We start from the raw sequence: 12,008 nt of genomic DNA on the forward strand, positions 1-12,008 counted from the left end.
CTTTGTTCTAGGAGGAGACAGCTAGCAGAGTTGATGGTTTGTAGTCACATGCCTAAAATTTGTGTTTGGGCAAATGGTTAACAATCTTTATGACCCTATGCTCCCTATTATAAACTAAGAGTTTGCTTTGGGCCAAAAATTTTATAAGCTTTTATGGTTATAGGAGGTTTCAATGGTTTGGGGAGGTTTGGAGGCTTTAGGGAAATTTTGTCCCAGGAAATCTGCAGCTCTGTATTAGTTCCTTTGGAGCTAGATAAGAAATAAGGGACTTATGGTTGTCTGTTAACTCTTTCAGAGCTGAATAGGAAACTAGGGACTGACAGTTGTCCGGTTTTAAACAGATACAGTAGTCAGATTGGAAGATCAAATCTCCTAAATCTAGGTTTCCACACTCTCTCCAGTACAGAGAAGCGGCTGCCCTGCTCAGCCTTAGTTTCTTTTCATTTCTAAATGGTCAGTCTGGGATAAGTATCCTTGAGGTCCCTTTCATTCTAAAATATTGTGGCAGGAGCAGCAGACTCTCCCCTTTCGTGCCCTGTGACCCACTGGGAGCTGCAGGTGGCGGGAGCACTTGTGAGCAATGGTGCTGAAGGAAGGACCCAGCACCTCTCTTAGCAGGAAGCCCTTCTCAACCGCCTTCTCAGCCCAGGGCTCGCGACTTCCTGAGAGGTAAGGAGGACCATCAGCCCCAGGTCTGGACTCCAGCAACCAGGAGCCAACCTCACCTCTGACTGAGCACCAGACCAGTCCTCCAGAGAGCTCTGGCCAGCCACAGTGAAGGTCTAGAGCCACAGTGAAGGTCTTAAAGATGTGGAATTAATTTGGCGACTTATAATTTTAGTTTAAAGTCCATATTTCAGAGGCATTCCTTAGTTCAGCCAGCATCTAGTAAACCAGGTCAGTGCACAGTGAAAACAAATTAAAAAAAAAAAAAATAGATACATCCCACAGCATATAGTACACGACTGCAGCTTTCGTCACAGGGTTACTCTCTAATAAGCAGCCAAACCCAATTCTAACTGTCACATGAGAGAAAATCTGCTTGATAATTAAAGCGATTATTTGCCCGATTTTTCTAATTCACTGGGCTCCTTTTGCTGGGAGCCTCTGAAAGCCAGTGAACGAGGCATCAGGTTCATGCCAGGCTGTTTGAGAGCATCCCTGAGCCAGAGGAGCTCTTCCTGCTGAGGCTGTCAGCCACCTGCAGAGAATCTCCTCTGCACCACGTCTCCTTGCTCGTCCCCGAGCCTCCTGCCACACGTGTCTCTCCACTGGCTTTTTGCAGCTCCAGACTCCCAAGCCCTTGGCGCCAGCCCTGCTGCCCACTGGCTCTGGCCAACCACTCCGGCCTCTTCGTCCCCACACGCCTTATTCCATTTTCACACATCCCTCCCCACACCAGCGAAGCCACTCTCCATCTCCAACACTGAGAAGAGAAAGATACAGATCCCAACCTAAAGACCTTGTCCCCACCCCCACGTCTACCTAACTTCCAGTGGTAAAAAGGCACTGGGAGTCCGTGTGGCACGTGGGTGTGAGGGATGGCTGGCCCTGGGGCTGCTCGGGTTTGTGCCCTGGATCCCTCACATGTCAGATACATGTCCAGGAGCAAATCACTGAGCCCTGCTGGGCTTCAGCTTCTCCATCGCATGGAGCCTGTCCCATAGTGTCGTGAGGATTAAGTGAAGTGATGAGTGTTGAAGCCACCGGAGCAGCGTAGACCTCATATCAGGTCAGCTGTGATCAACAACTGCCACGTCTTCACCTTGAAATGTCAGCTGCACCTTCATATAGCAAGTCCCGATGGTTAGAGCCCGGTCCTTACGCATTAGCAAACTGCCTATGGGACTAAAGGACTAACAGGTACGAATGTGGAGACACGCCTTGCATTAGAGGCACGGACTGCACCAGCTATTTTTTTACCAAATTAGCTGCAGTGTCTCCAGTTCCTTGCTAGGTCTTCCTCCCTCCGTGACTGATGAGTCCTAGCAATCCTGGTCTGAGCTTCAGGCGTCAAACCTCCTTGGTGGAAATGCCTGGTCTCCCGGCTCCAAGCCATTCCCTGCAAACCCCATGTTTACAGACCCACATCCCCAGTGCTGACTCAGCGGCTCCACTGGGGTATTTTGTTTGTTTGTTTGTTTGTTTGTTTTGCATGGGCAGGCACTGGGAAGCCAACCCCAGCCTCCGGCTGGGCAGGCAAGAACTCTGCCTGCTGAACCACCGTGAACTACCCTCCACTGGTTTTTAACCTTTTATTTTAACATAGTTTCAAACTTATAGGGAGTTGCAAGATTAGCTCCCAAATTCCCATCACCCAGATTCTCCAGATGTTAACATTTAACCAAATTACTTTGTACTTCTCTATCAGTCTCTCTCTGTCTCATTCCCTCTCTCTCATGCTCTCTAAACAGGACGCCCTTTTATCCTTTCATACTTCAGTGAGTATTTCCTCAAAACGGAGACGTAATGCATTTCAGTGTGTGTTCCTTATAAACAAAAAAAAGCATCCCCTTACATTCCGGTCCTGCAAGTGCTGACACCCGAAACCAAGCCATGTTCACCTCCTCTTTCTCACCTCCTTCCACCAGTAAACCCGGCCTAGACTCTGCAGGCTGCCAGCTCTCCCACCTGCATTGGCCCAGGCCCTGGATGACTGTTGTGGCTTCCTCACTCCTCGCTGCTACTCCCTCAGCTGCTCTCAGCCCAGCAGCTGGACGGGCCTCCTACGGTGTGTTGAGAAGTCCTCGCGTCCCGTTCGCGTCCCGTTCAGAGCCCTGGAGAGCTCACCCTCCTAACTTTGGGGTCATCTCCTGGTACTCCGTGCAGAAGGGACAGGCCAGCTTCACTGGCTGTCATGCTGTTCCTTGAGATGCCCAAAACGCTCCACCACAGGGCTTCTGCGGTGACTTTCCCCTCCTCCAACAAGTATCTGTGCGACTCACTCTCTCACTTCCTCCAGGTCTCTGATCAAATGAGACAGGCCCTGACCATTCTCCTTATCACCCAGCAGTCTCTCCCTCTCTCGCCTGACATACGTTTTCTCTGTAATATTTACCCCTATCTGACATACCGGATAGTTACTTGTTTCTTATTTCTCTACCTGTTAAAATGTGAATTCCATGAGGTCAGAGCTTGTTTTCTCCACAACTGTGCACCCAGCACCTAGAGCAATGCCTGACGCATGCTTGGACACTTATAATAATTTGTTGAATGAATGGATGAATTAGTTAATTGGTTAGTTTAATGAAATAATGTATATCAGCACTTTGGCCTACTGCCTAACACTTAAAAGAGCTAAACAGATGGGAGTTATTTTTATTATTATTACAAATGACATCAGAAGATTCTATGGAATTAATTTCTCACTCTTGTTAGTTTTAAAAGAATGCTGCTGTGCATAAATATTTTCTGTGAATATATTAGGTTTTGTTATTGCACCATTAGAAGGATGAGAAAACTAAACTTCAGAGAAGTAAATGAACCTTTCTGTGTTTACAGACCCTAGCAGGTGACTGCCTGGAATTAAATTTTGTATCAAATTAGGTTTGGTTCCATATTATAATGAATAATCATAATAATGATTATGAAAGAAAGAGAAAACATTCTCTAAGACAGAAGTTGATTTTCTCTCACATAACAGAGAAGTCCTGGGATAGTTTGGCAGCTCCATGGTAATCAGGGACTCGAGGCTCTTTCTGTCTTTACTGTTCCATCACCCTCCTAACTGCCACTGTGGTAGCCACCATGGATGATCCAGGATGGCTGCTTGAGCTCCAGCCATCACATCTGTAACCCAGACAAGAGTAAAGAGAAAGGGACAAAAAAGAATGCAGCCCCCTTTGTAAGAATATTCTTAGAATTTGCATAAAATGTTTCCCCTTTTATTTCCTTGACCAGAATTTAGTCACATGGTGACATTTAGCTTCATAGGAGGCAAGCAAATGGACTCTTTTTACTGTCATCATATACCCAAGTGAAAATTGACATTATGTTCCTAAAGCAAAAGGTAAGAATGGATAGAGAGAAGCATGTCTGTGGTAGTTAGACTCAGTTGTCAAGTTGGCCAGGTGAAGGTGCCTAGTTCTGTTGCTGTGGACATGAGCCAATGCTACGTGAACCTCATCTGTTTCTGTTTTACATCTGCAGTCGGCTAGGAGACATGCCTGCTGCAATGAATGACGTTTGACTTAATTGGCTGGTGCTTAAATGAGAGAGCTCAACGTAGCACAGCCCAAGCAGCTCAGCATTCTTCGTCTCAGCACTTGCAGCTCAGCCCAGGCCTTTGGAGATGCAGAAAGGAATCTCCCCAGGGAAAGTTGTTGGAACCCAGAGGCCTGGAGAGAAGGCCAGCAGAGACTATCCTGTGCCTTCCCATGTAAGAAAGAACCTCAGATGAAAGTTAACTGCCTTTCCTCTGGAGAACCAATGAAATAAATCCCCTTTTATTAAAAGCCAATCTGTCTCTGGTGTGTTGCATTCTGGCAGCTAGTAAATTAGAACAACTTCATTCCCTGACACAGAAGAAAACCATTTGTGGTCATCAGTAAGAAGCTTTCTGACACTTTGATAGACACATGAAAAAGTACAAAAGCTAGCCAACCATTTTTTTGTATAACTTAGTACAAAGGATTTTGAACAAAAAATCTACTGGCGGTCCTAAAGTTGATTGTATTCTCTAAACTAACTTTGTGCTCCAAATCTACAAAGAGATCTAAAAACAAATGGTAGATCCTTTTCTTCTTAAATTCTGTCTACTTGTCTTTTTAAAACAGCTTTCCCTGGTAAATGAAGATGGACGAAAATAAGAAACAAATAGAGAACTTCTTCAGAGTTCAGGATTATCCCATCAGTCCTAAGACACCAATCCTGAGAGAAGCACCTGGTTTATGTTCTTCTACTTGCTAACTGTCTCCCGTGGACGAGCTGTCAGCTGCCATGGGCTCCCTGAAGATGCCACCATCTTTCATTCATTTTGAAGGCCCTTCTGTCATTACAAAAACAAATTATCTGGGCGGTGCGATGGTGGCTCAGTGACAGAATTCTCGCCTGCCATGCCGAAGACCTGGGTTCAATTCCCGGTGCCTGCCCAAGCAAAAAAAATATCTGATCCCAGAATAAGTCAAATTGACCAAGTCTTGGTGAACTAAAGACAGCTGAAAATATGCAGTGAAAGAAAATACAAAACCTTTGTATGTGATTGTTTTCTACAAATATCACCAATTAAATACACACTGCGGCAAGGAGGCAAACGTCCTCACCATTTCTTCTGATGCTGGGCAGGCATAACTGATAGTCTTCGCGTACGCCATCAGAACCCAACCTCCTATTTTTTAATTCAAAATGGATTTGATTGGATGCACATTTATTGACATGCGTGATCAATGCTTTGATGCCACCATAGCAAGAGACCCTCAAAAGAAGGATTCCGTTTGGTGTGAATTCATGCTCTACGGAGGTGGCTCCATGCTGGTGCTGCCGCGTTCACTGGAAGAAGATTCCATTCATCTCCCCCAGCTCTCACTTGGTGGCAGGAGGAGGAGAAGATAACCCCGATATGTATCCACCAGGCTCTGTGCAGTTGCTTGACATACGTCCCTTTATTTAATCTACACAACGGCCTTGATACAGGTGCCAGCATAACCTTCTCCCCAAGAATGAGGAAATGGCAGGTACTTGTGGCATGAAGACCTCTCCATGGCCTTGCATACTGTGACTTCACTATTATCTGTGCATGCATTTACAATAACTACTAGTGAGGCACTGCAGGCTGCAAGATACAAAAGTCTTAATATGAAAACTATTTATTTCTGCTTCACCTGTGATGCATTAAATGAACTCTTTGCACCTGATGTGTAGTTTCAGTTTTGTCTTACTATTTCTACCTTAAAATTTTAAGTTTGCATTCCCTGAGCATATGCCCAGAGCCAACTTTATGATGACCTGTGTGAAACTCCGCCTTGCCAACACCCTGAAGACGCCATCTTTCCCTACGGCTGCTCTGCCTGACTTTTCATTCTCTGGGTAGCTCTCTCTACCCAGAGACAGAGATAGTATTTGTTGAGACTTTTTTTCTCCTGAATGGGGAAGCCAGAGTTACATGAGACGAATGGGAAACACACGGGGAAGAAAAGGGAAGATTGGCGTGGAAAACCACTTCCTGAACTTTCCTGGAACCTGGGCACGGTGGGTGAAGGAGAGGAGGAGGGTGGGTGAAGGAGAGGAGGACATTGGAATTAATTGTACACCATGGAGAGGACTCGGCATGAACACTCTGCACACAAATAATGGAAAGTTGGTAAAATCAAACCGCAATAAAATTTGTAATTTATGTTGTGGTTTCTCTTGAAAAACACAAATGGTGAAGTGGGTGTCATCTGTTCTCATGACTCTTGAAAAACGCTGAGGCCAGTGAGACTCTGGACACAGAGGGGTGAGACAGATGGTGTGGTGGACACCAGGTGATGTGGTCCCAGCAGTTCTTTCCATGTCTGTACTGTGGTGGGCAAATAAGTTGATCTCTCAGAATCTCAACTTCCTCAAACATACAAGGGTAAGGATAAGAGGTGCCTGACCTCACGTTCGGGTTGTCATGAAAACTCTAAAGCCCTATATCAACAACAGATACTATTTCTCTGGAGAAAGTCCCAGATACCAGTGGCAAAGCACATATTACCGTCTGTGACTAACACAGAAACAGCGCTAATTGCTCACCAAAAGAATGAAGAGTCCCTCTGCCACGTCTCCAGCTGGTTTCTCACCCTGCCAACCAGCACCTGCGTCACCTTCTCCAGAAAACCTTCTCTGGGTCCCAGACCGCGTGGCACACTTTCCCTCCATGCCTCCTTCACACACAGAGCATAATGCCAGTGCAAAGTCGACCGCTTCGCAGAGAAATTGCTGACATGTTGCCTGTTTCCTTGACCAGATGGTAAGCTCCATTAGGCCAGTGGCTTCACTTTCTTCAGCCACTTCCACTAGAATGACGCTGGTCCAAAGTGTCATTGTCTCTCTTGAATGGGGCTGATGTTTCCTAAAGAAATCTCCCTCTTGCTTTCCTGCTTCCTCTATCCACTGTTCACACTGTCACCAAAGAGCTTTATTCAGAGGAAAACCTGATCACAGCTGCTCTATCTAAGAATCCTTCAGGGACTTCCCGATTCTCTTATCATAACGTTCAGAGGCAGAAATCTGTAGTGGAGCCAACTGCCTGGGAACATGTAGCCTGGAGGCAAAATGTTCATCTTCCTCCTAGAATCCTCAGTTCTTTGCTCTTAAAGCCTCCAACTGATTGGACAAGGCCCCTCCACGTTAATGAGAGCAAACTCCTTAATTTAAAGTCAAATAACTGTCATTGTTAATCTCATCTGTAAAATACCTCTGCAGCCACACCTAGGCCAATGTTTGATCAAGCAGCTGGACACTAAAACACAACCAAGTCAACACATGAATTAACCATCACAGTCCACCCCTTGTCAACTTAGCTTCTATACACCCTCCTTAAACCACACTCAACTCCAAATAAAGGCCATAACAAAGCCATAATTCCACCTGACATGGTGTTCTAGTTTGCTAGCTGCTGGAATGCAATATACCAGAAACGGAATGGCTTTTTAAAAGGAGAATTTAATAAGTTGCAAGTTTACAGTTCTAAGGCCAAGAACATGTCCCAGTTACAACAAGTCTATAGAAATGTCCAACCAAAGGCATCCAGGGAAAGATAACTTAGTTTAAGAAGGCCGATGAAGTTCAGGGTTTCTCTCTCAAGTGGAAGGACACATGGTGAACATGACGTCATCTGCTAGCTTCTTCTCTCCTGGCTTCTGGTTTCATGAAGCTCCCCAGGAGGCGTTTTCTTTCTTCATCTCTAAAGGTTGCTGGCTGATGGACTCTGCTTCGTGGTGCTGCAGCATTCTCTGCTCTCTCCGAATCTCCCGTTCTCCAAAATGTTTCCTCTTTTATAGGACTCCAGTAAATCAATCAAGACCCACTTAAATGGGTGGAGACATGTCATCACTTAATCCAGCTTAACAACCACTCTTGATTAAATCACATCATCCAGGGAGATGATCTGATTACAGTTTCAAACATACAGTATTGAATAGGGATTATTCTATCTTTATGAAATGGGATTTTGATTAAAACATGGCTTTTCTAGGGGACGTACAACCTTTCAAACCAGCACACCTGGTAAGACTATCCTTTGTACAACCAAAAATACACTGAGCCTTTCCCCAGAAAAGGCTGCAAATTCTTGGGTGTTGTTCACTGTGCTCCTTTGTATCCTGAAACTTAAACACTAAGATTTAAGGTTCATACAACTTACTCTGAACAAGGGGTTAAGAGAGGAAAGAAAACAAAGGTATTTGCCTAATATATGTAAGACAGAACACACATATATTCACAGCAAAATTGCAGTCCTCATTTCTGCAACTGGTCACCTGGTGTAGCTGTTTGAAATGTTCTCTCATGCCTCCTTCCAGGATACAACTCACCCCCTAACTGGAAGTGAGGTGCCGCCCCTCTAGGGAGACTTCCCTAACCCTGAAACCCAGCCTCCACCAGCTGGATCATCTCCCCCGTTTTATGCTCTCAGAACTCAGAACACCTCTCACCTCCTCTGTGGCACTTTTCACAACCGTTGGTAAGTAACTAATTGTGAAACTGTTTATTATCTATACCCCCATTAGAATGAAAGTTCTCTGAGACTGGAGCTATACACGTCTTTCACTGTAGGGATCCCAGCAGCCAGTAGGTGCTTAAATTGTATTTAATTAATGAGTAAATCAATTTTAAAATGTCTAGAAAACTGTGGGAATTCTATAACAATGTAATGGGTGATGGAAGATTGAAATGATCTCACCACTTGTCAACTTGCTTCCACACTTGCCCGACTCCAGTTCAGTTCCTCACATAACAGAGCAATCATTATTTCATCTTTATGTCTGACAATATGCTCCGATGTCAGTCCCCTGCTCAAGCCCTTTAAATCTTCTGTTATGGGTTGAATTGTGTCCTCCAAAAATATATATTCAAACCCTAACCCCAGTACCTGTGACTGTGACTTCATTTGGAAATAGGGTCTTTGCAGATGTGACCAAGTTAAAATGAGGTCACACTGTATTAGGGTGGTCCCTAAGTCAATGGCTTGTGTCCTCGAAGGAGAGAAAAATGTGGATTCAGAGACACGCAGGGAGAAGACCATATGATGACAAAGGCAGAGACTGGAGCTGGGCAACTGCAAGCCGAAATAAACACAGGATCGCCAGCAACCACCAGAAGCTGGAGGATGCAAGGAAGATTTTCCTCAACAAGCTTCAGAGGGCGTGCAGTCCTGTTGACACCTTGACTTCAGACTGCTGGCCTCCAGAATTGTGAGAGAATAAATTTCTACTGTTTCACTACTGTCATGCAAGCTTCAGCTAGATATTATTCATTGTGACAGTTTGCCAAACCCCAACCAACATCATTCCTGTTAACCCTAAAAAACAACCTAGGGCTCTAACTGAGATCCTACCAAAGTTTAATGCATTAAGTTCACTTTCCAGAAATCTATAACCTCCACATGGTTCCTAGGCCAGATAAGTCCTGAAACCCACAGAGGCTAGCCTCTCCAAGAATATCAACTAATTCCTTCCCCCATCCTATATTGTTGACACCCCTTTCAACATGAAAAACTTATAATGGGCATAGCCCAAAGATTTTCTAAATTTCCTGAAAAGATAAATAACTGCTTAAAAGTGGGAGAAGGCTCAAAAGAGAAGGAAGGGTTATAACAGAGAAGATAGGATTCAACAAATGAGTATAACTGCTGAATCATTATATTGATATTTGTAGTCTCCTGTATCTGGAGCAGTGGAAGGAAACACCTGAAATTGTGGACCTGTAACCCATACCAAACTTTGAAATATGTTCTTTAACTACTCATTAATATGTGCTTGGAAATTTATTGCTGTCTTTTTCATATGCACGTTATATTTCACAATAAAAAATGTTAGAAATATTTCCTGCTATTTCAAGTCACTCTGTTTGTGGTCATTTGTTATGGCAGCCCAAGGAAATTAATACGCATTCACTCAAAAATCCCCAAAGTCCTTTCAAAGGCATTCCAAGTTCTGCACTCCTCTGAACCCATCTTCTGTTTCTCTCCTCTGGAATGGTATTCAAACTTACTGAACACACTCCTGCCAGGAGCCTTTTCCCTGCTGTGCTCCCCACCCTGCTCAAAGGGAACCTTACATGTGTCCCCAAGCACTGGCAGCAAAGATGGAAGATCACGTCTGAAGAAGCAGGACCAGCAGTCTGTTGTTGTTACTCTCCTTCTGGAAACGATAACAAACGTATATGAAACAACGGTTTTTCATCAGATAACAGACACTGAAACAGTCATTACAATGGTGTTCCCTACGACCAAGACGTCAGAGGAAAGACTAAACAGGTTAGGCAGAGAAACAGAAGATATAAGAAAGACCCAAATCAAAGAGACATAAAGAAAACCACCCCAAGGCACATCATAACGAAGTTGCCTAAAACAACGATGAGGGTAATATTAAAAACAGCCAGAGAAAAGAAAGACACATAATAGAGGAACAAAAATAGAAATGAAAGCAGACTCCTTGGAAACAATGCAATCAGAAGGGAGCAGAGAAGCAGCTGTAAAATACTGAAGAAAAAACTTTGAATGTAGAATTCTAAAAGCAGTGAAAATATCTTTCAGAAATAAAGACAAAATAAAGGCATTTTTAGACATACACAGACTTAGAGAATTCATCAGTAGCAGATTTGTACTACATGAAATGCTTTTTAAAAAATTCTTTCCTTCTCTCTCTCTTGAGTTTTCTGCTTCTCCACAGAAGGCTAATACAAAAGTTTAGGACATTTTAAAACTAAAAAAGAAATAAGCACATTGAATATAGTTGGCCTAAGCACCCAATTTAAAGATAGAAAATTGCCAGATTCAATTTAAAATAATAAAAAATAAAGCCCATATATATGATGGCTTCAAGAAACCTACTAAAAATATAAAGAAAATGTAGGTTAAATGTAAAAGGATGCAAAAAGATGTACCATGCTAACACTAATTAAAAGAAAGTAGACTTCAGAAGAAAGAATTTTACCAAAGGTAAAGATGGTCATAGCAATTTTTAATGTTTATGCACCCAGCAACAGAGTTTTAAAATGCAAGATGTAAGATGGAGAGAAATTATAGCAGAACAAATTCAAATTATAGTCTCTCTCAATAACTGATTTAAAAACTAAGTTAAAGATCCATCAGAATGTAGAAGGCCTAAATAATGCTATCAAACAAGTTGTCCTGACTGGCATTGACAGAACATTCTACTAAATAGCAGCAGAGTGCACATTCTTTTCAGGTAAACACTGAACATTTATCATGATAGTCCATATTCTGGGCCATAAAAAAAGAGCCTAAATAAATGTGACAAGTTTCAAATTTTACAAAACATTTCATTTGAACACAATGGAATTAAACTAGAAATTCTAGTTTATTTCTGGAAATATTTAGATTTTAATTAACACACTTCTAAACAAGCATGGGGCAAAAAGAAAATTTGAAAGTAATAATACAAGAAAATAAAAGAAAAGAAAATTAAACTATAAGAAAATAAAAGCAAAACAAAAAGTTGAGAGACAGTTAAAACAGTATGTGGCGGGAAACTTATAGCACTAAATACATATATTAGGAAAAGAAGAAAAGTCTAAGATTAATAAGCTCACCTTCCACTGTAAGAAATTTTAGAAGTAAAACTTAAATGCAAAGTAATCTGTAACCAGAAAATAATAAAGTTCAGAGCAACAACCAATGAAGTAATAAACAATGAAATAACAGACACAATCAATGCAACCAACATTCTCTAAGAAGATCAATAAAATTGTAATACTGATCAGGGGCAAAAAGAGAGAGGAAACAAATTTCCAATATCAAGAATGAGGTGTCACTTCAAATTCCACGGATACCAAAAGGATAAAAACAATAAATTATAAGCAAT

At 42.7% G+C, this 12,008-nt stretch overlaps 1 long non-coding RNA gene across 1 annotated transcript; it reads left to right on the forward strand.

Annotated features, from left to right (window-relative positions):
• LOC143662711 (uncharacterized) lies at positions 1 to 8,637 on the forward strand. Its single transcript, XR_013165563.1, has 3 exons — positions 1 to 36; positions 509 to 669; positions 8,484 to 8,637. It is a non-coding gene; the product is annotated as an uncharacterized LOC143662711 (long non-coding RNA).
• The last annotated feature ends 3,371 nt before the right edge of the window (positions 8,638 to 12,008 follow it).

This window comes from Tamandua tetradactyla, chromosome 18 (genome assembly GCF_023851605.1).
Source record: "Tamandua tetradactyla isolate mTamTet1 chromosome 18, mTamTet1.pri, whole genome shotgun sequence".
Classification (NCBI taxonomy): Eukaryota; Metazoa; Chordata; class Mammalia; order Pilosa; family Myrmecophagidae; genus Tamandua; species Tamandua tetradactyla.